Source organism: Kryptolebias marmoratus, linkage group LG9 (genome assembly GCF_001649575.2).
Source record: "Kryptolebias marmoratus isolate JLee-2015 linkage group LG9, ASM164957v2, whole genome shotgun sequence".
Lineage (NCBI taxonomy): Eukaryota > Metazoa > Chordata > Actinopteri > Cyprinodontiformes > Rivulidae > Kryptolebias > Kryptolebias marmoratus.
In genome coordinates this window covers 18,640,158-18,665,504 of record NC_051438.1, presented here as the reverse complement: position 1 = coordinate 18,665,504, position 25,347 = coordinate 18,640,158, and the positions used below count along the sequence as shown (strand labels likewise).

General features: G+C 37.7%; 1 long non-coding RNA gene across 1 annotated transcript; it reads right to left on the bottom strand.

Moving 5' to 3' along the window:
- Positions 1-21,994: 21,994 nt before the first annotated feature.
- LOC112450956 lies at positions 21,995-23,120 on the bottom strand. Its single transcript, XR_003039684.2, has 3 exons — positions 22,903-23,120; positions 22,261-22,363; positions 21,995-22,159 (listed from the first exon to the last, which is right to left on the bottom strand). It is a non-coding gene; the product is annotated as an uncharacterized LOC112450956 (long non-coding RNA).
- Between the last annotated feature and the right edge of the window lie 2,227 nt (positions 23,121-25,347).

Genomic DNA, 25,347 nt, shown 5'->3' with positions numbered 1-25,347 from the left:
CTAATAGCAGCCTCGTTTTCATGATGCAGGACTGAGATGCAAATCCATGCAGTCTGTCTCCGTCTTCATCACTCTATGCCAAGATGTATTAAAGCCTTCCTGTGTTGTCATGGAAACCTTTTACCCTTCACATTTACCATTGTCACTTGCATTTTTGCACTCGTCCATCTCAATGCCGCAGTTCGGATGGCATTCACCAGAAGAGGCAGAAGACATGGCAGAAAGAGCTGATAAACTGGTCTTTTTTCCCTCACTGTGCAGCAACAGTCTTTGTGACATCTTACTCTATTAAAAAAAAAATTGCACCTTTTGGCTTTTTTCCATGTGTTGTTTACTAATGAGAGGCCAAACATGTTGAGCAGTTCTTGAAAACTGGTAGAACAGAACCGTGTTGCATTTACTAAACACTGGAATGTGTGAAAAGGACATTTCTAAGAAAGAAAAATGCTCTGGAGTTAACATGAGAGTTCAGATCTTTTGAGTAAGGTTTTGTGGAAAGGTTATAAAAAAGTTATGTCTTAACTGTTGCAGATAACAACTCTAGTCTCAAAATTTTACTTGTGTTTCATGCAAACATCGTTTTATAAACATCTGCATTGCCAGCAGTGTTGCATTACACGGTTATCTAGAATAAAAACTGTGGTTTAAGTGTAAACCACGACAACTAACTGTGGCAATTCCAGGAGAAATTTCACAGTATTTCTGCTAGAATAACTATGTAATGCAAAACTGACTGTGATGTTAAGGTTTACAAAACAGCATTCACATGAACCGCTCAGACACTTTTGACAATGAAGGTATTTTAAGACCACAAAAATTAGCTTTTGACACTCAAGGACTTGTTGGTACAGTCAGATCTGATGTGTATTTCTCCAGACTTAGCTTGTTCAAAAAGCTACCGACAACAGCAAGATATTATTTGTTCATAACTGTCCCACAGAACCTCACTTCTAAAAATCTTAACCACCCCTTTAAAATGTCGAGTTTATTAATATTGTAGCACCAACAGAATGTGGCTGATTAAAATGTAATAAAACTTATAATCCTGTATATACCACAAAATCCCAGAGTTCATGCAGATATGAACAAAAGTGAATATTTATTTGTTTTTTTGGAATTGACATAATGTTATAATTATTGTCCAAAAAGTAAAGCAGTGAAAATGTTTGTGTGCCTGTGTTTGTCAGTTACTAAAAGATCTCATGCACCACCGAACATATTTAAATGAAACTTCCTGAACATAATCAGTAGATATACCCCTACTACTTATTATCTTTTGGATTCAACCAAATCAAGATGGTTGCCACAGCCAAAAAGCCATTGAAAACCCCCAAAGTGTGGTGATTTGGGTTTTTTCCTGTGTTTTGTTTTATTTCTGTTTTAGTTTATTGGTTTGTGTTTAGTTTCTGTTTTCTTGTTTTTTCACTTTCTCATTCCTCCTCAGTCTATTTCTCTCTCTGCATTCCTGCCACGCCCACTTACACCTGTCAAAGCCTGCTAATCATGTCACCTGTCTCCACTTACCTGATTATCCTCAGCACTTTAAAACCCGGTCATTTCTGTCTATACTCCGCTGGTCCATTGTCATTGTTTTGCCTGTTGTCTTGACGTCTGTTCCTGGTTTTGTTGCTCCATGTCCACGTTCCGTTTGTCTTTTTGTTTTGCTGCCACGTCAGCTGTTTGTTTTCATTTTGTTTCTTTAGTTTAATAAATTAGTTTTCGTTCCTCTTATTATGAGTCTGCGTTCTGGGTTCGCCATCGTCTCCACCGTTCCTGACACAAAGTGCTATAATTCAGTCAATTTTACAGATGTTTTGTTTAACGTTTTTGCATGGTTATAGTTGAGAGTCATTCACAACATGTGCTACACAAGATCTTTGTTTTAAACTTTAGCGTTCACTGTTGGAGTCAATCCTGTCTCTCTGTTAGCAAAATACTTCTTGAACCACTGGACAGATTTAAATGAAACTTTCAGAAAGAAATCATTAAATATAAGTACATCTACAAGTGTTTACCATTCATAGTCAATCAAATTCAAGATGGCCACCACAGCTAATTGACATTAGTCAACTGCAACAAAAGAATTGTACCTTTATAATTGGATGTGGATGTATTGTACAGTGTCTTTTTGGTGTCTTGACCAAAGCATGAGACGGGCATTGTATTAATGAAACCTTGTTACCATGTGATAATAAGCCCAAAGTGCAGCAAATACAAGTCTTCATCATATAATGACATTTTACCGTCATTAGCACAGTGTTGTTTAGTAATACTTGCATCCTAATAATTACACAGAGGTTACTTAGAACTCTTGCCAACTATGTAAGTATTTTTTAAAACCAAACACAACCTCAACTTGGCAGCAGCTTGCTCTTAACCCTCCTGAAGCCCTTGTAACTGAAGAGAGGAAGAGAGGCCTTTGTATCTTCCATTTGACCTGAAGGCCACAGGAGGGTTAAAGTTGATCTCGTTCTAACAGGACAAAAGTGGCTCGTGCAAAAACTGGAATTGCTCAAAAACTACAGTAACCCCAACAAAAAAAAAAAAAGTCTCAGGTGTTTGCACAGCCTCCAAATTCTCCAGATGCGAGGGGATTTGATGGCATCTGTGGGAAGCAAGTCCAATCCAGAGAGACCACGCTCAAAAATCAACAGGGCCTAGATGATCTATTGCTAACATCCCTCTTAGCAGACACTTTAGGACACTCCCAAATGTTTTTCTTCCTGGCCTGACTGGTCAGAGCAGATTTAGCAGAAAAAAATAGGAAGCTAATCATTAATGGGAGGTTGTTGAAAATTTCTGGTTATATGTTTCTTTCAGAGACAGATCCTAATCATTGTATTCATAAAGAAACGACAAAAGATGTGGAAATGGGATAATGCCGGCATAATGGATGGGGGCTGATTTTTGTGCTGTCCTACTAAAGAGGCTTCATCACTGCTGTTCTCTCACAAGAGCATAGCAACAAAAAGCACACAGGAGGGATCCTTTGGTCTCAGGGTGCTGATTTATACGAGGATTCAGCAAATTAGACACATTATGTTCACAGGTAGATACAATGCTCTGGTGACCCAGTTTCACTGCAAAGCCAGCAGAGTAAAAATTCATCAACTTTACAACAGTCGACATAAATAAATATGGTTTATTTGCTCACGCCTCCTACTAATCATTTATAAATAAGTTTTAAAAAAACATGATGGAAAAATAAAAGAGATATTAAAAAGGACAGTTGCAGGGTTTCAATGATACATCTTGCTTTTGGTCCAACTGAACAAAATGAAAATAAGTGCACAATTATGATATTGACTGTGACTACTGCACATTTAAAGCCACACAGTTTCCCACATTATTGTGAAACCTGTTGGAAATATTCTGCATTTGACCTAATAAAAAATAAAATTAAATAAAAACATACTGCTTACAAATTAGAATCTCAGTTGAGAACCTGAAGCAGGATCGTGGTCCATAAATGTCACAATTTTGGTATCTAAACATAAAGTTTAAACTCAACCCACCTACACAAATTTTAATATGAAAACAGTGTTGTGTAAGTTAATAATGGCGAATGAAGCACAACTTAACATCTCTTTAACGCTACATTCTTCATCTGTGACACAGAAAGTGACAAAGTCGCATTTAGAAACATGATTTTCGCCATTAGAGAAATCAAGGGTAGACGCAGGCCATGGGGATTGTTGCAGACAGGAGGTCTGTTAACACTTTGGGGAACCAAACTTGACAGCTCTTTACTCATCTAGGCCCCACAGGGAAACGTGTTCCCACCCCAGAAGTGTTGGGATGGTCAATAACAGTGCTTCCAGGGACACCTGGCTCTGGGTTGTGAGGTTCGGTCACTGTAACGGTACTGCTCCATCTGGGATTTGATCCCATATACTGCCAGAGTGGGACAATGTTTTTCCTTTTCTTTTCTCACACAATAAAAGCAACGAGCCTTAAGTGTAAGTCATGTAGATCAACTTGCATAGCTTATTTGAGGCTGTGAAAATGCAAAGTAATATGCAGTAATCATTAGACCATCAGGCAGATTGTTCTTATTCTGCAGAAACCGCTGGGGGCCATAGCAATAAAGTCAGTGCAGACAAACCTCTTATTTTGCTGTGATTAGGCTTTTTTGTGTGTTTGATTTCAAAATAAGTCCATACAGGGCTCATATTTGTGGTTGATTTACACGGTTTATGTGGCTAAGAGTTGCACTGAAGCCACTATAAAGGCGGGTCAAATCCCATGGAGTTTTACATTGCCATGTAATATTACATTTACAGCGAGACAAAAAACTCTTTCGGAGTATTAGCTGTGCAGGAGCAATACACTCACTGCAGTTCTCTTCTTAAACACTAAGTGTCATTACTGGGGAAAATGGCACCACAACACAGCAGGAATCCCACTAGAAGGAGAGTCTTAGAGGAAGAACATTATACATGCTCAAACGTAACTACACGGTTTCAACCATTGACATATATTAATAATTAGACAGGAAAGGAACAGAACTTGGAAGCTGAAGCTGAAACAGCGCCAGTGTCCCTTGTAGGCTGGCTGCACTATAAGTTCAAGTCCATGGAAATAAGTGGGACATCTCCCTGATTAAAAAATAAAAACACAGTTTTTGTTTTTTTCCAGAAGTTGTCTTCTAATGATTTACTTGCTGCACGTTTAAAAAATTAATCTTTGTAATATGTTTATTTGTAATTAACTATTTATTGCCTAAAACCCACTGTATTGGGTGTGGTACTTTAAGACCTTCTTCTCTAGTGCACAGACTGTGGCTTCAAAACTACAACATGGCAGAACCCATAAACTAGATACTACTGGCTTCACTTCAGAACAACGACTGGAGGTGGAGATGCTTCATCAAATTTAGAGGGTTTCAACTTTTAAGCAGACGCCTTTAGGAACAAACCTGCTTGCAAACTCTTTATCTTATATTTCAACAAATCCAACAAATTTTAATGGTGCAACAACATAAAAATGCATGCATTTCCAATTCATCCAAAAGTTGTTATCTGTTCATGGCTGCACTACAGATGCACACTTTGTGCACGCCAGTGTTTGTGAATCAGCAAAATGTTATTAATCTTAACTGCCTACATATCTGTGTTATAATATTAAAGAAAAAAGTGCACACCTAATTGATTTCTTTAAACATATTTAGGATATTTTTCTTTATGTGTGCATACTTGCGGTATTCACTGTAAATACCTGGGTGATATTTTAGCTTTAGTCGAAGTGACAGTTTCCATCTAGGAAAGGATTCAAAACGAAGTTTATCTTTGTGTCATTCAAATCCGTCTCACCTTGTGCTCCCAGAAAACTGATATGCCCATGAATATTTGCTCCCCTCCTTATGTAGATGTGTCTTAATGGACTCTGACAGCTGCGTGCCTGTTATTGATGTCTCTGGAAAGCATAATGAAAGTGAAATTACTCCTCAACAATAGGTGGCAGCTAAATGGTGAAAATATTCACCTACTCCTGACAGGTTAACACGTATCAAAAAATTACCCCTCGACAGGAATCATTAGTGAACGAGGAACATCAAGCTCATTTGATCTTGCGGCGCCTCGCAAAGAAATCAATCTTGTATGTGCAAAGAATTACTGCAGTATAATCATCTCATGTTGCCCATCCGGGAGGATTTTTAATGACATATTCCCCAACAAAAAAAATTTAAAACAAAGCTTTCCTTGCAAAACGTAATTTAAAAAAATAGCAGCAATTTTATGAGTAACATGTTTTTTTAAATTTCCCCCATAGTTCAGTGAAGTGCAGGTGGCCGTCATTGAAATTCTGGGCACCTCCCAGCTATGGTCATTGTTAATTAAGGTGGCTGTGTTCTGACTTATTGACCCCTCGTAGCTCAGGGGATTTTGATGGGTTATGGAAGAGCTCATGGAATCTGGCCCGTGGCCCAAGTTCTTTCCTTTTTGGTCATCCGCAGTGTTTGATGCATGGCAATTTAAATCCTCTTCTCTAATTAAATGTGATCTGCACTTGTGCTAAATGACTTTTTTTTTTTGTTCTCCTACTCGCTGAGAGAGCTGCCTCTCACACAAGGTGACATTACACTTTTCCACTATGCAGGATTATAACAGGTAGATAGGACTTAGAGGATATAGTGTGTGTAGAAAGTCCCTGGAAGTCCCTTATTTTTTTATTTCTGGTGAATAAGTAATGGTGATGAGCAGGCTACTGGCCAGGGGGAATCAAAGGGATTTGGAGCTTAATTCACAGCTTAGCTATTCCATCTCCAGTGTCAGCATAATGTAAAGTTTAATGCTAAATCACTAATAAAATAATGCTATTGGTAAGTCGACAGTCAACCTTAAACATTGGACTCTAATACCTTTGTGATCAATAAATAAACTGCAAGAAAACAAACAAAAGTATGTCAATTTATTGAATCATGCTTTATCTGTACGATACATAAAAACAAATGCAGCACATTTTTAAATTTAAGTTTAAAGAATTTTGTTCTTTTTCCTGTTTGGTAAAGACTAAAATACTGTTTTCTAAATTCAGAAGCGCAGCTAAGTGCAACTAATCTGTACTGAGCTGTAACAGCTCTAAAATACCTGCCTGCATTGGCAAAGTATAAAATAAAAACTCCTTGTTCTAGTTAGGGTTGCAGAAACATGTAAAAAGATATCACCTTTTGATTTTTAGATCCATTATAAGCTAAAAGAGGAAATCAAATGAGATTTCTTCCCTTTGACTCCTCACTTAACAACAGTTTTAACAATTAATTTGTTTATAAAAGTAAATGAAGATGTCACCATGTCTTGAGATTTGAGTGAATGAACCAAATGAGTATGTTTTTTTATATATATTTTCTTCTATATGGAAAATGTCACAATTCTCCACACATAATTCAATTAAATCTATATTTGTACAGTGTGCTTCTATTATTTATCAGGGCCCATTTGCAATAAAAAATACTTATATTTGAAATAGGCATGTTTGCAACTATAATATTCATTTATATGTTGTTATTATAGATGTTGTAGAATATCTGAAACAAGAAATGTTAAGCATTTATTAGGGATATAATGGTACGCCAAAGCCATGGTTTGGTACAACAAGATGTAAAGGTAGTGTAGGCAAAAGGGTCAAAAGGTGAACGGAAAAATCAGCATCAGCCATCTATTTCAGTTTCTTGTGATGCCTTTTATTTATTCATTTGACAGACTTCTTCTTTCCAGATTCCAAAGACACTGTTTTTATAGCCAATTGGCAACACACCTGTGCTTGAGTGGACTAAGCCACAATGAAACAGGTCAAACAACAAACATCTAAACAGAAAAACAAGAATAAAATTATTAATCTAATTTACAAACTCATCAACATAATGAAATGGTCTGCAAAATAAACCATGTAATACAAGATACCTCAGAAAGTTACTTTAAAGAAAAACAAAGCAATACTCAAAAGAAAACCCTCTAATTGGTAGAACCTAGCCAGGTAATCAATGACATCATCCAGCCATTAAAGCAGGAAATACTGGGCCGGCCCCTCCCATACTCCTGCCCTGCTGCAGCTCTACAAGGGACAAACAATGGTGAGTAAAAGGGAAAACAAAAAACCATAAATATACCTTGAAACAAAAGAAACAAATTCAACAAATGGTCCAGAAGTGGTAGCTTTAACCTAAACATATAAGTAGATAGATTTAAACATTACTTTGCAATTTTGCTTCACTTACTACCCCGGGTTTGTTTGTGTCAGCATTATGTTGCAGTTTCCAAGCATTATAACCAACTAGAGAAAGTAGGTGAATCAGAAATAAGAATAAGGGACAAGTGGTAAACACAAACTGAACCACTTTGTCACACAAGAAAAAGAAACAAATGCTATTATTTATTTTATTTTTTTTTATGAAACAATACTCTCCCACAAGCCGAAAAGCGAAGACAGAACAACAAACCAGCCTTGTTAGCGGGGAGGGTCTAAGGTAGCAGGTCAGGTACAGCAAGATAGGATTTGTCAACTGGTAACTCCACTGTAAAATAAAAATGTCAAATTGTCTTTTTCATTCAATCTGAACTGCAAACAGTAACCCACAGGCCACATGTCAAACACAAAAGTTTGATCAACTCCAGAAAGTTATTTTTAAGAACATATTACAGTACAAAAACTAAAAAAAATAAAATGATTTAAAAACCAAGGAGTGTTTGCTTTAATTAATTTGACCCAGACTTGAAATAAAACTGAATAACATCTCCCAATGTGAAAATACAAAATGGATAAAAAATGGACAATTTCAAATCTAGCTTCTCGGTTAGTTGAGTTGACACTTGATGTCAGGGATATTGATTACATTTCCAAATGGTTTGCCATAGTAGTTTTCAAAGTGCTGAGTATATGACACAAATGCTTGCCATACATTCACCTCTTGTCTCTCATATCAAAAAAGCTCCTGTATGTGGTTCTGAACCAGCTATTCATGCTTCGTATTCATGTACAGTCTTTAGTTAGTTTTTTCATTTGCTTCTTTTCTGTTGTGGCTGTTAGCAAAATGGAGTAAAAAAAAAAAAAAAAAAAAAAAACGAAAAAAGTGTGCCCTCTTCTGGGAGCGGCAATCACCTGTGACTAATGTATTCATCATCTAGGTCCTTGTACCGGTCCCAAACATCTGTCCCAAACCGTCATGGTACAAAAGCCTGTACTGTTACACCCCTTGCGTTCATCAATTATTGTTTGCCACATTTTGTTCTTTGGAAACAATGCAGAGCATAAGCGTTGCCTGTGGATGCTGACGAGTTTGTATTCCATATGATGTCCTTTTCCTTGGAACGTTGGTCTAATATTTGTGCATATGAGCTGTTTCAAACAAGACTGAGCCGTTTCAGTGCACAATATAACTGCAAATGTGTGAATTATTGTTACTGAAAAGGCTGACTGAAGTCTTTAGTTTTGTTTAACCTGTCGGTGTTAAACAGTGATGGTTGTCCAAAAGGGAATAAAAGGAAAAAAAATCTGCACCTGCCTTCAGCTTTTAATGTGGCTTTACTGATTCTACAAATCCACCTCTGTTTGCTTACAGCTCTCTGGAGAATTCTCACTTTCTGTTTATATGCACATTCATAATGTTGCTTGTTATCTCCTTTTCCCAGGCTCGGCACATGATCGTGACACAACATGAAACGTTTTCACTTTTTCACAGAAGCAGCGAACATCACTCCGGAAACTGGAGCACGCTTTTGTTTCTCGCGTCCAGACATCAGCGGTGGTTTGACTGACACGGCCGTCTGAACTCTCTCCCCTTTTGGCCTTCAGTGCAGTGACCTTTTACAATCAACTTATTCCTGTTGATCTTTTGTTTCACGTACTGAAAAAAAAAAAAAAAAAAAAAACAGGTTGCTGGGCTTGGCTCAAATCATTCTTGCACAGCTGGAATGAACCAAGAATTTTTGCACATTGATAATTTTACAAGGTCATTTTGTTGTGTGTGATGGAGAAAAAAAAACATCTAAATTGTCTAATAATATAAAAAAAAGTCAATAAAAGTTGATGATTTCAGAGATTTTAGATTAGTTTTCAAGGTAGAGCAAAAAGAAATAAAAAGCAACAATTTGTTTCTGTTGCTTTTAAACCAAAATTCTTCTCTTTTATGTATAAATCTAAACTTGTAAATAAATCTTATATAAATCTTACTTGTCCTGACATGTCAGCTGCTTACTGGCTGAATATTACAATGTTTAGTCATTTAAACAACAATGTAAAAATTAAGTTCTATAAATAAGAAGTGTTGATGTTTTTGTCACACGTACTCGGTTCTACATCTCAAAGCAATTATCGTGCAGGTGTTGACGCAGATTGTCCTCAAAATTCCCTGCGCTGTATTTAAAATTTTTCGGTTGCTATATTTTCATTTTCCTCTCAATTCCCAGTTTTTAACTGGTGTTATTATCATTTTTTTGTTTTGTTTTCTCTTATAGGAAAGTTTGAGTTTCAGCAGATGCCTTTATTTTATTCATATCAGTCAGCAAAATCATACTGTTTTGTGGGCTGATGGTCTTCTATAACGATGTGCCACCATTTAAAACAATCTTCCTACAAAACAGTCTCTAAGCTGCAGCCTATACAGAGAAAATAGTAAGAGTATTATTTGGATTGCGTTTTATGATAATGACCTTGGCCATTTTAGCAAATGGCTGTAAAGTTCTATAAAGAATATCTATAGAGATGCACGAGTACTGCTACCTCTTAATTTATTGCTTCAGAATGAAAACAAACATAAATACAATGTTTGTATGTATGAATATATTAAAGATAATCAGAAGGACACTGATTCCTTTGAGAATCACAATAAACTTTTACTTTTATGTTTTGTCAACCAAAAAGTTCTTTAAGCACAAAAAAAACACTTTTTGCAGCAGAAGAAGACGGGGCGCTGTGACAGAATGCTAGATAGCTCATAGTCTAATCTCTAATTAAACATTATAGAGTACCTTCATACTCTGTATGACTGATTCATTAGTATATTCATAAACTCGTAGTATAGATTTACATTTTTATTTTTTCTTAATCAACCAAAATGTTTATTTTTTCATGTGCCGTGGGGAATAAACAACTCAGTCTATTCATGCTGAAGGGAAACTGTCTGAAGTGAGAAACAGAGTTTAAATGGTAAAAAATGGCCTTCAACAGAAAATGTGTACATTGCAACCTGAAATCAATTGAAGGCACACTGATATGAAACGTACAACCCAGTCTTGTCTAATGAAACTTTATAAAAGTATTTGGAAAGTTACAACTTGAAGTTGTTACCTTTTGTGTAAGACTTTATGCATCTCATCAAATTCATTCAGAATTTCGCTGGATAACAATTGTCTGGTTTTCAGCAAGGTTTTTATTGTGAAACTGCAGAGTTTACTGAACCAAAGTGTTTGTTTAGGAAATAATTAATCAAAAGGCTCTATTTTATGATATTAATGTGTCCCTTTGGCAAAAAGCTAAATCGGTTACAAAACTAGAAGCACTCAGAGAGGGCAAACCTCCGCCAAGGCCGCAGCGTGATTTTAATCTATCGTTTTTTGTAACAACCCCAACATTTCCTGAAAATTTCACCCAAATTTGTTCATCAGTTTTTACCAGCCCTTGCTAACAGGCAGACGAACAAATCAACGGACACAACTGAAAACATAACTTCCTTGGCGGAGGCAACAAAAGGATCACATGGAGGAGCAATTTTGACATTCCTACATTACACTGTTGCATAGTTAGAGCACTGGGTCAACTGTGGTGTTGACTTTTGACCCCGTGACATTGAAATCAACCGTTATCACCCCTGACCAAAGAGGTGTCCAACTGTGCAGGTGAATTTTCCTCCATTACATGGTTGCATAAATAGAAAACAAGATCATTTGTGACCTTAATCTTTGACCCCATCACTCTTGACCGACGAGGAGTCCAGCTGTCTGTTATACAGCAAGGGCTGATCTGTGACCTTGACCTTTGACTGACTCCCCACCTAAATTTAATCACTTGTTCCTTGTACCATGTTTAGCATTTCCTGAACGTTTCATAAAAATTTGTTTGGAACATTTTGAGTTATCTTGTAAACAGACAGACAGACAAACAAACAGATGCTACTGAAAACATAACCTCTGTGGCAGAAGTAAAAATGTTTAAACAGGATGGCTATTTCATTAAACTGAGAATAATAAGTCATGCTAAAATGATTGTTTTTCTCCCTCATTGGGTTGCAAAGGAAAATAACAGGTATAAATTAATTTCTTCTCTCCCTCAACCTGTGTTAAAGAAAAACCTACAGCTGTTTGTGTCTCCCTTTTAAAAAGGCCTTGTTTTGTAATCAATTCACCATTTTTGTTCCAAGAAATGTTCGAAAAAATTCTTGTAAACTTGTTGCGACTTGATTAATGAGCACATTCATAAACTTGTAGTATAGATTTACATTTTTATTTTTTCCTAATTGACCAAAATATTTGTTTTTATGTGCCATCGGGAATAAACAACTCGATGTGTTCGTGTTGAAGGGAAACTGTCTGAAGTGAGAAACAGAGCAGAGTTGAGAAGAGTGTGGATTTAATGGTAAAAAAACAGAAACAACAGAAAATCTGTACATTCAAGCTGAAATCATACGAAGGCACAGTGATATAAAACTTACAACCCAGTCTTGACCAGAGGTTCTCTGGCAGAAAATGTTTACTTTTACAAGTCCTGACTTTATTTCAGTTTTTCATTTGAGGAAAGAGTTTGAACTTGAAAAGTTAAAGGTTGGTATCCACCAAACTTGAGAAAAATCAGGAGGGCCAAACTACCAGTTAGAAAGTGCAGAGGTTAAATTAGGAGCTACTGAAGGTGCTTGATTGCATTGATTGCCTTAAAAAGGTGTCCTGATTTCCTGAATGGCCTTTTACATTAGTTCTTTATTTTAAATGATGTGTTGTGGAAATCAAAAAGCAATGTGGTACTTTTTTTAAAGGAGAAATTGAGACCCAAATGGTATAGTAGAGTTAGTTAGTTAAAAAGATACTTTTTGGGGGGAATGTTGGACAAACAAGAAACTGGTGAAATTTCCAAACTTATCAATTTGAGCTACTTGCAAAGGTAATGCTAAACATAATGAAACCCATTGTCATTGTGTTTTTGTGTGTATGTGGTTGAGCGACACAAACACACACACACACAAATTACAGCAACAACCCTTGTAGAATCTTTGAACCTTAAAGTTTCTGGATATATGAGAAAATGTGGATAGAAAGTTTTATAGACCTCTAATCATAGTCAAATTTAGCCAAGAATGGCAAGAATACCGCCAAATGGGAATTTAGTTCACTTGCTGCTCTAAAGTGTTTTTTCACTGGGTGGCAACTGTTGGAGACTAGTTGCCGACTCAAAATTGCATGAAAGTGGCAAAAAAGTGGGCAAATTTTCCGCTGCGGTCTCACTAAATTCTGAGTGTTTGAAATGTGCGCCATTTGATGGAGTTTTGAGCGAACTGTTTTTGGAGAATCATGACCTGTTTTTGTGTTCCCAAAACCAAACCTTAACAGTTGTCTTCACATTTATGATGTATTTTGCTGGAATACACTTTTGAAATGAAGAACTGGACTTTTTTTTAATAATTATGTACCATCGGCATGGTTTTTATACCTGGGCCTGGACATTTTTTCGGTCAGAGGAGAGCTCCTGTGCATCTTTAGATGATCTGTGGTTGCCTACGAAAACTCTGACTATCTTGAGAGTAAATTTGCCTCACATGCTTTTTGGACATATTCAAAACTCAAGCGACAACACCGCACACCTGTGTGACTCACGCAAGGAAACTGAGAACCACCGCAAACAGTGTGAGAGATTCTGGAGTCTCCCAGCCCAGCGAGATACCACCTTTAGGGAGCAATGGAAGCTCCTCTCAACATTCAAACTGCAGCTTTCTGGGATGTTGGGAAACTCAGGCGAACACAGTTATAAGGAAACTTAAACCATGCATTTGTTAATTGTCACCTTACGAAACCAACGATTACCATAAAGGCACATTAATGCTAAAACAAATCAAGATCTTCTTAAAAAGACTTTAGTGAGCCAAAAATTACAAGGGTCTGGAGACGATCCAGATGACACTAATTGAAGTGAAAACTCAGCTCAAACCATCAAAAGTGATGAGGCTCTTAAATTTATGTTTCTGAAGTCCTTTTCAGAATCAGATTACCACTTGAGCGTCACAGTTCCTACAGGGCCTTTTGAGCACATTTCTCATGCCACAAGCAATTAAGATAGTGTAATTACTTACTTTTGACATTCACAAAGAGGGAAAACGTGTTTTGAGTACCTTTCAGCAAACCCGTGTTGCATAAAATAGTCGGTCTGAGCCGTGCCTCAAACACAATTCTTGGTTAAGAACAGTTAACTCTAACGCATCAGCACAATGCAATCAATCCTCCAACCTGCAAAGATGACAGGGACAGTACAGGGAGGTTGTATAATGTTTTCCAGGCAAGGTGGCATATAGAAATAGGATGCTCCTTTGGTGGTTTGTGTGCATTCCTCGAGAAGTGTTCAGGCATCACACCTTCTTCAACGCAGCCTGTGTGTGGTGGAGATTTGTGCTCGGCTCCTCTGCCCATTCATCAGCCTTAGCTGCTGGACATCTCAGGGCTTCTTCAGGGCTCCGCTCGCCTTTAACGGATGTGTTAAGAGTTCAAGATACCGGCTACTGCAGAGGCACTCGGACATTCAGCACAAGGGCCACCCTGTTTCGGTCAGCTTCTTCTGAGAATAGGCATGGTAAATTATTGCTGGCTGACCTGCTGCACTAAACTCAGAGGGGATTTAATGCAACTTTAAAGCAAATAGCAAACACACATTTCGCTAGGTGAGATGGAGTGAACGCATTCACAAAGCAAGCCAAAACTGTCTCAGCTAATTTTAATTTATCTCAAGGTTGTTAGTTTGTAATTCAAGCACTAAAGTTATAGGAAGAAAAAAAAATTATTCATTTTTTTAACAATTAAGTTTTCTGCAGCTGGTTTGTATTTTTCTTCATCCAAAAGTCTTTTTTTGTTTGGTTTTTGTTTTAAGTTCATGACCCTGTCGCACTCTCAAAACACGAGTTCTGAAAGCTTGTGAAAACTTCGGTAGATGGCTGTTTTATTTATTAAAACAAGGCGTCTACTCAAACTTGATTTTCACTTCTTTGATTAAAAAAGACCCGACCTCAGTTTGAAGAATTTCACCCTTGAAACATCCTCTAAGTTTCTAAAACCTTTTTCCACTCACAGTGGATCTTTGTTACCAATGATTAGGAAGAATAATATGTTGTCTCATTTGTTTACTTGAGCTTAACTCTTTGTATAATGTACTGAACATGGTTGAAGTCAGATGAAGTGTTGGCTCGTATTTGTATAGATTTTTAGAAAACTGCAAGATTTCAGTAACATTCTGCTTTAACTTGCCATTTTTTAACCCAGATGTTCTAGGCGTATATTTTAATGACAAAGGCAAAAGGGTGATAATTTTTTGGCCGTGTGTCTCTCTTTTACCACAGTATCTCATGAACCACTTTAATGAAACTTGCAAAAACTAATTCTTGAATGTAAATTTACAGCTGATTAACTGATTAAATATGACTGCCAAGGCCAACTGACCTCAAAAAACACAAATACAGCTATAACTCAGTCAGTTTTTCAGATGCTGCGGTGAAATTTGAGATAAATGGAGCCTAGGCGTAAATTCAAACTGGAAGACCTGCATCATCTAATCGCTGCGTCATCCGCTTCCACTTCAGCCTATCAGCACCCGACCGCGCCTCCATCTTATCCAATCAGCGAGCAAGCCTTTGTTTAAAAGGACCACCATCATGGCTTCATCTGTTCATCAGCCGAACTTCAACCCACCTCCACCCCTAGTTTCCCAGCTCCTTCACGCTTCCTTCCTCTCTTCGACCTCCACCACCAGCGTCCGGCCCGGGGAAGACGCCTCTAATCCTCATCCTAAACTTCTTGTCCAAGATTATTACGATTCACAGCACTCGTGTCTTCTGCCAGGGTCCGAGCGCCAAAATCTCATGTCTTACACGTCTAATAAAACTATTTTTGAAACTGATCTCCAACACGTACTCTGAGTGCTAACTGATTGTGCCGTTAACTATTTGGAGTCTGTTTCAAAATATCTCATGAACCACTGGAATAATTACATTTAAATTTTCAGGAAAAAGGATAAAACATTAGTTGTACAGCTACAATTGATTAACATTTGAAATAAGTGCAATTCATGATGGCTGCCACAGCTAATTGACCTTAGCCAGCACAAAAATGGCTTCAACTTAGTTTTACAGATTCTGAGCTAGTTTGAAGCGGTGGTAGCTGAGAGTCATCCTCAACACATTTTGTAAGTAATATCCTACAAAACTACATTTTATACACATATGTATCACCAAAATGGTCATTCTTGCATAATTTGGAACTGCATTGCTTTAAACTCTGCAATAAGAAGCACATCAAAGCCTAACAATGAGTTTTTCTTACAGCTTTTTCACTGGTGTTTGAGGAAATCATACATAAGATGATGATCTGTTTTCAAAGCCACCAAGAAAGATCACAAAACAAAGTTTTGTTCATAATGATTAGGATTTGTATTGTTTTATGTGACACAGCCCTTTTTTTTTGTTTCTTTCTTTTTTTTATCACTCTCTCACAAAAAAAAAAAAACCTCTGATATCTTGATCATCCTTTCCTTTTTAAATCCAAACAGGATCAAGGCTGTTATTTCTTCTCTTAAGGGGATTGGGATGTGCTGTCAAATACAGTGAAGCTGTAAACCTACAATAGAACGGTTACCTGACGTATGAGCTCTATGTTGTCATGAAAGCGTTTACACAAAGGCACAAAAATGACTCTGATTAAAATGGAATGTATTGTAGAAGAAACTCAGAAGAGAGGCACATCAATTGGATCAAAATGTGCTACTTTTTAGCAGCTGTACATCTGACCAAAAAGCACTTGTAGATTGAAGTGTGCCGTGTGTGTCACTGCCAATTTGGAAATGAATACTCCTCTCCTAACGTCCAATACCCAGATTTGCAGGCGATTGAGTAAAGTAAGTGGGAAAGTGGATAAACATTGTCACTTTATGAAAACATAAACAGTCTGCACACGTTTTGGTGCCAATATTCGTCGAGACTGAAACTCATCTCGCAGCAATACCTTTAAGTGCCTAAAATATGCATAAAGTGGAAAAAAGAAAGAAATTAAAAGCAAATATTCAAATTTTAATCTACCTTTGAATGATTTCTTTTTTATTATTATTATTAATAATAATAAATCCGTGGTAGGTAAACAAATTAAAATTAAAGCAAATTCTTTTGCCGCTCATGATTTCCTCTAAAAATAAAAGCTTTATTCCCTGCAGGGTTTTATTAAACGTGGACGTCCTGTGTGCATACCAATGTGATTAGGTGCCAGAAGGTGTCCGTGCTTGATTGCCATAAATGTTTTTGTTTGATTTTATGTTCAACTTTCTTCAAGAGTAAAGTTACATTCAAAAACATCCTATTTATGTCATAATTTCGCTGTATTTAAAATGCAATTGGACTTTTTTTAAGCGCAAAGGACTTGGATCAACAGTGCCGGGAGAAACAAAGTAAATAAAACAAGCATTCCTTGAAGAGAGTACATATCTCCTGCTGGTTTGATGCCAAAGTTTGTAACAAAGATCTTGCGTTATCCATTCTCTCTCAAAATATGTGTTAGCGATGACTCTCAGCTACACCAAACGTTATCTCAGTATCTCAGAAACTGACTGGAGCTGTAGCTATTTTTGTCTGCTCCATATTTGAGTAGCTGTGGCGGCCATCTTGAACTAAGTTGGCTCCAAAAGTTAATCAGCTGTAGACGTCCATCCAATAATTACCCCCTTTGAGAATTAGACTAAGTCCTTCCAGTGGTTCACAAGATATTTTGCTAACAGACAGACAGGGTTGACTTTAACAGTGAATGACAAAGTTTTAAATAAAGATGTGTCAGATGGTTGTACTTAGATTATTTGATTGGAATAACCTTTAACTATAGTCACGCCCAATTTTAGCTCAATGTTTCTAAAACTTATAAAATTGTACCCATTTTTGTGTTTGCTAAGTTCGATTAGCTGTGGCAGCCATCTTGAGTTGGGCTGACTCCAAAACGTAATCAGTCGTAGATGCACATCAAGTAAAGAATTTCTCAAAGTTGGTTTATGAGATATTTTTTGCAAACACAAACACAGGCACAGCCATAAGCACAAACTCTAATGATCATAACTCTGACAAAAAGTTAAAATGTCAGCAGACTTCATCCCAGTGTTTTTTTTCTTACTAATAAATTCAGACAAGATGCAGCATTAAGTTAAAACATCATTTGCTTTTATGGGACAACTTCAACAGTTTGTGAGCTGATTGTTGGCTGAAAGACAAACTGAGTGCAGACTCATGCAAATATCTGCACCTGCAGAAGTGCGAGCCTCGATAGCTGCCGATAGTGGGAGGGTATCTAAATGGTCCATAGCGGAACCAATCCCATGGAGCAGATAGCAATTGGCAAGCAGGTTCAAGGTATAATCTCTCCTGGCCCGTGAGGTGGACTAATGAGCGAGGGAAAGACGGAGGGAGGATGATGATTATACTTTACATACTAACCTTGGCAACTGGGCCTGTCCTTTAATGACGGCATAATTCAGCGTTCACCTTGGGAGCCTGCCACGGGTTTTGGTTTATGAGGTCACCCGGGTAACCTCAATCATTCAAGTGCACGCTCCGTCTTTGCTTCACTGACTTCCCTCAACACACTCCCCGTATACACAGGCACCAGCTACCCCCGCCCGCCCCTGTGTTAGGGAAGGGGCCGGCCACCACCTCCGGCAGCAGGACAAGCTGGATCACAATCTTCTTTTCCCGTGCCTCCCCCCTGTCTGAGGTCCTTGAACTGAGCTGATTTGTGGTTACGAGACGATTGATAGGTATGAATAAAACTCGGGATTAATCTCCCAGTTTGAGGGGAAAAAGGCAGTGTAGTAACTTTGAAATGTTGATTGTATAACCCTTACAACGGCACTTTGTAATACACTCATTCTGAATGACAAGTTGATGTTTTTTTCTCATCCAGTGACACCGTCGGGGTAGTTTTTCTATTAAATCTACTACTGTTTTTTTTTTAATTCTTTTCTTGAGAGAAAGAGTTTGTAAGTAAAGCAAAGGCAAAGCAGCAATGATGTTGTTGCTCAGGTCTGTTTGTGTCCCTGCGTTTGTCTGTATCGTTAGCCAAATACCTCACTGAAGATAATTTTAATGAAACTCTCAGAAAGTAATCAATGGATGTACCTCTATAACTCATTCACTTTTGGAGTCAGCCCAACTCAAGATAGCTGCCACAACTAAGCAACCTTATCAATCCCAACAATGGCTCTAAGTCCGCCAATTTTACAAATATTGAGCTAAACTTTGGTGTGTTAATAGCTGCGAATGATCATCAACTTATACTCTGAGCGCTAACAAATCCCTTTGAAATGTGTAGTCTCAGAAACTCTCAGAAAGTAATCAATGGATGTACATCAATGACTGATTAACTTTTGGGCCCAACCCAATTCAAGACAGCTGCTACATCTAACTGACCTTAGCAAACACATTAACTGCTACAAGTCAGTCAGTTTTACAGATATTGAGTCAAAGTTTGATGTGTTGGTCGCTGAGAGTCGTTCACAGGACAGTCTTACACATCGTTTACAAGATTTGACAAAGACCACTTTAAATCTGTCCTTTGTCATAAGATCTTAGTTTAAAGGTACTCACTAAAGGATAGGAAATCAAGCATAAAAAGATATCTTGAACTATATAAAATTGTAAAATTTGAAAGAGTTTATTCCAGTAGTTTTCCATATAGATTGATGTGCAAATCTGAAAATGCAGGTATGCACTCAGTGGAAAGAAACCATGTATCAATACATCAAAATTGTTGGACTACTTGATCTCAAACGGCTCTTTTACTGATGTTGCCATTGTTCGTCTATTTTCAGTCATTTCGGCTGTTCTCTAAGATCAGAGGTGTCTAATCCTGGTCCTCGAGGGCCACTATCCTGCATGTTTCACTTGTTTCTCTGCTCCAACACACCTGATTTGAATCAATGGGTGATTAACAGAACATGAAGAGGTGATTTAACCTCTGAATCAGGTGTGTTGGAGCAGAGAAACAAGTGAAACATGCAGGATAGTGGCCCTCGAGGACCAGGATTGGCCACCCCTGTCTTAGATGAACAAACGCATGCGTTAGGTGGCATCCGGTCACAAATTTTGCTCACAAATTTTTCATTAAGGTCAAATTAACCATCAACATGAGAAAAAAAAGTGCAGATTTTGTTTTTTTACCAGTCTTTTGGATATTGCTATGACTACCTTTAAAACGTTGGCATGAAAGGCTGTGGGTAATACACATTCCTCCAAGGAATGCTAGTCCTTTAAGTAATTAATGGATTTATAGTCACCTTCTCTGAGGCGAGTGTCTCACATGTTGAAAGTCTTCAGTAGATGTGAGTAGGAACCAAGCAGAATTCTTCATTTAATCAATGGATCGGTTATAGCCAAGCCATACACACAAAGATGCCGTAAATCTAAAAGCTTCCAATATTGTGTCTTATTAATGGTGCTTTTAAATCTTTATAGTGTGATTGTTTGTTTCTGATGCTGCGGTGACTTTACTGCAATTTTACTTACCTTTAGAGCTGCAAGTTCCCACTGCTGAGTCTCCACCCCCGACCATTACTAATTGATACTAGATCTTATTGCATATTGATCAAAAAACAGGCTGTGCCACATCCGAGAACACTGTCTAATTAGATTATGTATATTTCATATGGCTCTTTTGCAATACAATACAACACGCTCATGTATTAGAATATCCATTATTCATGCAGAATGCCAATACATTTGACATATTTATTTTTCAGTCTGCTTCACTAGCCAAGCTTTTTTTTTTCTCTTTTTTTTCAGATGCGTTTGACACTAATTTTTGGATGCATTGTGCGGGTGTGGCAAAGTGGCTCTCTTGTCTGCATTATTAAAGGCCTCAGATGTGTTTTTCTTGTTTCCAGCTGATGGAAATATATTATTATGAAGCTGTGGACAGCTAGAGGAGCACAAAAATGGATCCGCAGCTCCCGGTTTGCTGTAGTGCACAGGATGAGTATTCTTGACTCTACAAATATTGCCGTGCTGTTCTCCCCTTCGTGAGCTGCAGAAGAGGCTGAGCTTTCTGTGTCGGTGCGGTGATCAGAGCAGAGTTTGTATTTCGAGTGTATGAAATCATCACTGGCACTTGTTATGTTAACTCTGTTAATAGCGGAGGCCAACATGACCAAAGGCTTTAAATGTAAGAGAAAGCAGAGGAGAACAAAATCTTCTTTAGGCATGAAAATGAGGATTCGGTAAGTTTTTTATGTCCATTTAAAAAAAAATAAAGCTTTCTTGATGACCGAAAAAACTGGAAATAAAACAGGAAAAAAAGTAGAGAAATAGCATTTTGTGAGAAAATGCAGTGTGAATGCTGAGTGCCGAATGATGGATGAAGAAGCTGAAACTGAGTTGTTCAAGCTGAAAGAACCAGAACACAAGGAACAGATCTTTAGCTTAAAGACAGAGGTGGCAAAAGGCTATCTGAAATATAAAAGTAGCAAAATGCTGGTTAAAGTAGAAAAGGGTGACTAAATTCTACCTGTGGTAAAAGCCTAGAGAAAAGTTAAAAGTAGCGAAACGGTAGCCAGAAGTTACAAAACTATTTGCAAATAAAGCTGGAATATAAAAAAGTATAAAAGTCACAAAAACCAAAATCTCCTGAATGAGCTGAACATTTTGATATACAGTATGAACAGCTAAAATAGTACAAAGTATGCAGAAGTAGTTAGATTGCAAAAATGTGTGGGAAAAATAAAAAACAGGAAAACAACAGTGAGTGAATCAGAAATCACACAATAAATTTAAAATGTCTGAATTGGTGAGATTTTAAAGTTGGAAAAGGCAGGTTTTATCAGGCTCATCCTGAAGAATATACTCCCTCTCTCATTAGTTAAAAAAAAGAGGGATTTCACATCTACAACAAAGTTTTGAAGCTGTTTTGAACATACTTTACCAACCAGAACTCATTCCAGAGAAAGAAAGACCAACCAGCAGTCGATCTTTAATTCTCTCTTCTGTCTCCCTCTGTATGGTTAAATAAAAATGATTTTTTTTTTATTATTATTGTTTAATCTTACACATTTCAACTCAACCTTATTTATATTGCACTTTTAAAGCAGAGATAAATTTTAAAGTGCTTTGCCAAACAAAAGCAAATCTTAAAAGCAAAAAGAGAAGGACATGAAACAAACATATGAAAGATTAAAGAAAAAAAAAACTATGTAAAATTTGCAAAGGGAAAAAAATAAAAAAAAAAGCAAAGGAGGTTCAAAGTACACAAAGGCCAAAAAGAGCATATTAAAGCAAGTCGAGCGCAGAATGTCACAGAGTTAAACATAAGTTTAATTTTATACAGATAAAAGTTGGTATTTTTTAACTTAACTAGGTGCTGGCTGCACAAACTGGTCAAAGACGAGTTCTGCTTCTGATCTGAGACCTGGAAATTCTTGGAATCCAGTGCAGGTCTGCTCCACTTCTTCTGGGTTTCTACGAGACAAAAAGTTCCATACAAAGTGGGCAAAAATTATGAACGTTTCCTGAGACGGAAGACGGAACGATTTCTGTCTCGCGTCTTCTGGATAGCTCACCCTCGGTTTAGAGAAGTGGAGCGATACATCTGCAACCTCAGCGCCGTCGCACACACGGTCCGTGCTCAGCACACGTACATTTGGGTCGAAACTCACTGACGCTCTGTTGAGAAAACGGCAACAAAAGGAACAGTTTCGCACAAATGTGTAGAGAGGTTTAATATTAGTCTGTGTAGCACAGATATGTAATTTTAGAGAAAAAGTTGTTGTGTAAGCCTAAAAAACAACAAGGAACTGGCCTTCATTTGGCTTGCTATTAACTTAACCTGGATGAAGATTTTTGCCCTTTTCTCCATACTTCCTGCTGTACGTAACAGCTTTTGATAACTATTTGACAAAACATCACTTAAAAAAATGACTTAACAATCCCCGTAATTAGGAACAGATTGACAAGCTAACAGCTAGTGAGGCCAAGACCAAACTGGAGTGCTCCCATCTTAAAAACACTCCAACTTGTATGGCGGCTCATCTGAATGCCTTTTTTTTTTTATAAACCTTTACACTGAAGTCAGTTTAACATTACACATTTTATATTCCTGCCTAAAGAAGTGCTACAGCTAGCTGCTCCTATCAGTATTTACCCTTGCAAATAACCACTGAATTCCATGTAAACAAGAGGCGTGTAATGGTACATGGACTCACCCTGTGATGGTTTGATACTAATGTCTGGGACAGCTATAGGGAACAGTCTCAGGTGATCACCACTCCCATCCAGAAACGGGCGCAAATTAAATTTAACTACATTCTGCTAACAACCTCAACAGAGCCGAGGCAGAGGAAGACACTATCTTACACTGTACATCAAACAAAGCATGAATGGCTGGTTCAGAATTACACAGAGAAGCCCATAAAGGCCTGCCCATTTGATTCAAATCAGCTGTGGAAAAGGTCCGCCGTCTAGTGATCACAAACAGCTGCAGCAGAGAGAGATGAAAAGTGCCCGTATGGCAAGCAGTTACACTATACAATCATTGGTGTGGCAGGCCATTCGTGCATTTATTGATATTAGCCTAGCACTCAGCCCGCTGAGAAGTTCGGTGAGTGTAGCACATTTGATTGATTTTGTCTTTTCACTTTCAGGAGACGTCATTCAGCACCGAGTTGTCTTATTTAGCATGAAGTCAAAGTAAAAGTAACAGAAGCAAGCACTCCTTGGTTTGGCTTGTATTATTTTCTTGTTTGTTTGTTTGTAATATTTCTTAATCCAAGAGAGAGATACTGTAGCATTCTGGAGTTTATCAAACCATGTGTTTGACACATGACATGTAGGATACTATTTACAGCTCAGAATGTATGAAAAACAAAGTAACAAGAACAAGTGTATATATAATTTTTTTTTAGATAGGAGTTGTTTTAAGATGGAAGCAATCAACTGTGATCACAGCCCTGAACAGACTTCTGTTCGTTTGTCAATCTGGTCAGAACTGAGGCTGGTCTAAGAGCTTTCTACAACAGGTAAGATATTATTTCTTCTTAACCTCTCCACAGAGCCCACTTAAAAATCGATAGACTTTATAGTAAAAATGAGCTTTTTTTTATTAATAGCTCTTAGTGTTAAGTAAAAGTTTAGATTATGCCTTCCATTTTACTCGAAGCCACTGTAGGGATCTGTCTGAGTGGCATCAGTCAGTCCTCCACCTGCAGCACTTTAAATCAAGTGAGGAACATTCAGGAGAGTTATGTGGACACTCGGCTGAAAATGGCATAGCAATAGTCCAGCCTCGGCGTGACAAATGTGTGAACCAGTTTTCCAGCATTGCTTTGGGACAGGATGTCCTTGATTTTTTTGTAATACTTCACAGATAAAAGAAGGCAGCTCTAAAGAACATAACGGTTAGGAATTAAAAGACCCATCAGGTGCATCGCTTCAGAACTGTACTGACGGTGTTCTTTTGAGCATACAGTACAATGACAGAGAATCTGTGGGAGAAAAAAAGAAAAGAAACCGCAGCTATGCACCATCACTCAATCTGCTGCCATCTCAATTACAGACAGCACTTAGTCTTGTCTGATGTAGCCATGCAGAGTCTCTTTAATGAAGACGTTCAGCTTCCTCTTTAGAATACGTCAGAGCTTTGATGTGAGTTGCCAGCTCAGATTGCATTCGAGCACCTGTCACTATTCGGCATTTGAAAGAGAGAAAATGGGAAAACATACAGACGGAGAGAGACCAGCAGGTGCGTCCTAAGCCTAGCAGTGGAGACAATATACTGTAGCCAGGAAACAGATACAGGCTGCCATCGACAGAGACATCGTTATCACTGCTGGCGAGTGTTAGTTCTCGACAAAAAGTCCTACTTTTTATTTGGCCAAGGTTTGGGCAAAACAGTGGAATTGATCTGGCATTGATCAGAATGCCTGTATGACTCTCTCTCATCTAAAGGGGGGGGATTTCATTGATCTGCCAAAGTCCTTTTCTATAATTGCTTCAGTGAAGTGTAGGAGCAGCAGTTTCAGGTTGGTAGATATCAGAAGGCGGAACACAGCTCGGACAATTTACAGATCTTAAAAGTCAAAAAAAGGACTGCTCAAAAACAACCTTTTCAAGCAACTGCATCAATAAACAATGTGATGAAGAAAAACGAATGATTACTCATAATTAGAAGCATTTGTTTTGAATTTGTATGCGTCTTTTTTTTTTCTACCAACATTATGTATTCCTATAAAGCTGCAAAATAGCCAAAGCTTGTTAATCCACATTATCACCTCATCTCTCTTATCTTGATATATGCAAGGAGGCATATGTTGGCCAGCTGCTTTTATGTTACTTGACTGCCACCTAGTGGACGTTCATAAAAGGATTGAAAAATAAAAAATAAAAAAAACCTTCCACAAAAGCAGAGAGATGAAGCTGCTTTGCACAAGGCGTCTTAGCTTGGCTCTTACAGACCCCCTCACGGAGTGGCAACTCTTTCAGGGTCTTACAGCATATCAATAAATAATCCAAACATCTTACTGCTTTTTCAGATACTCAATTATTTGAAAAGCCAATGATTATTTAATTGAGGACTGGTCAAAATCTAGATTACTGAGGTAGAAATGAGGGCAGAAAAGATTCTCATATGCAGCCCACATATCTAATGTATG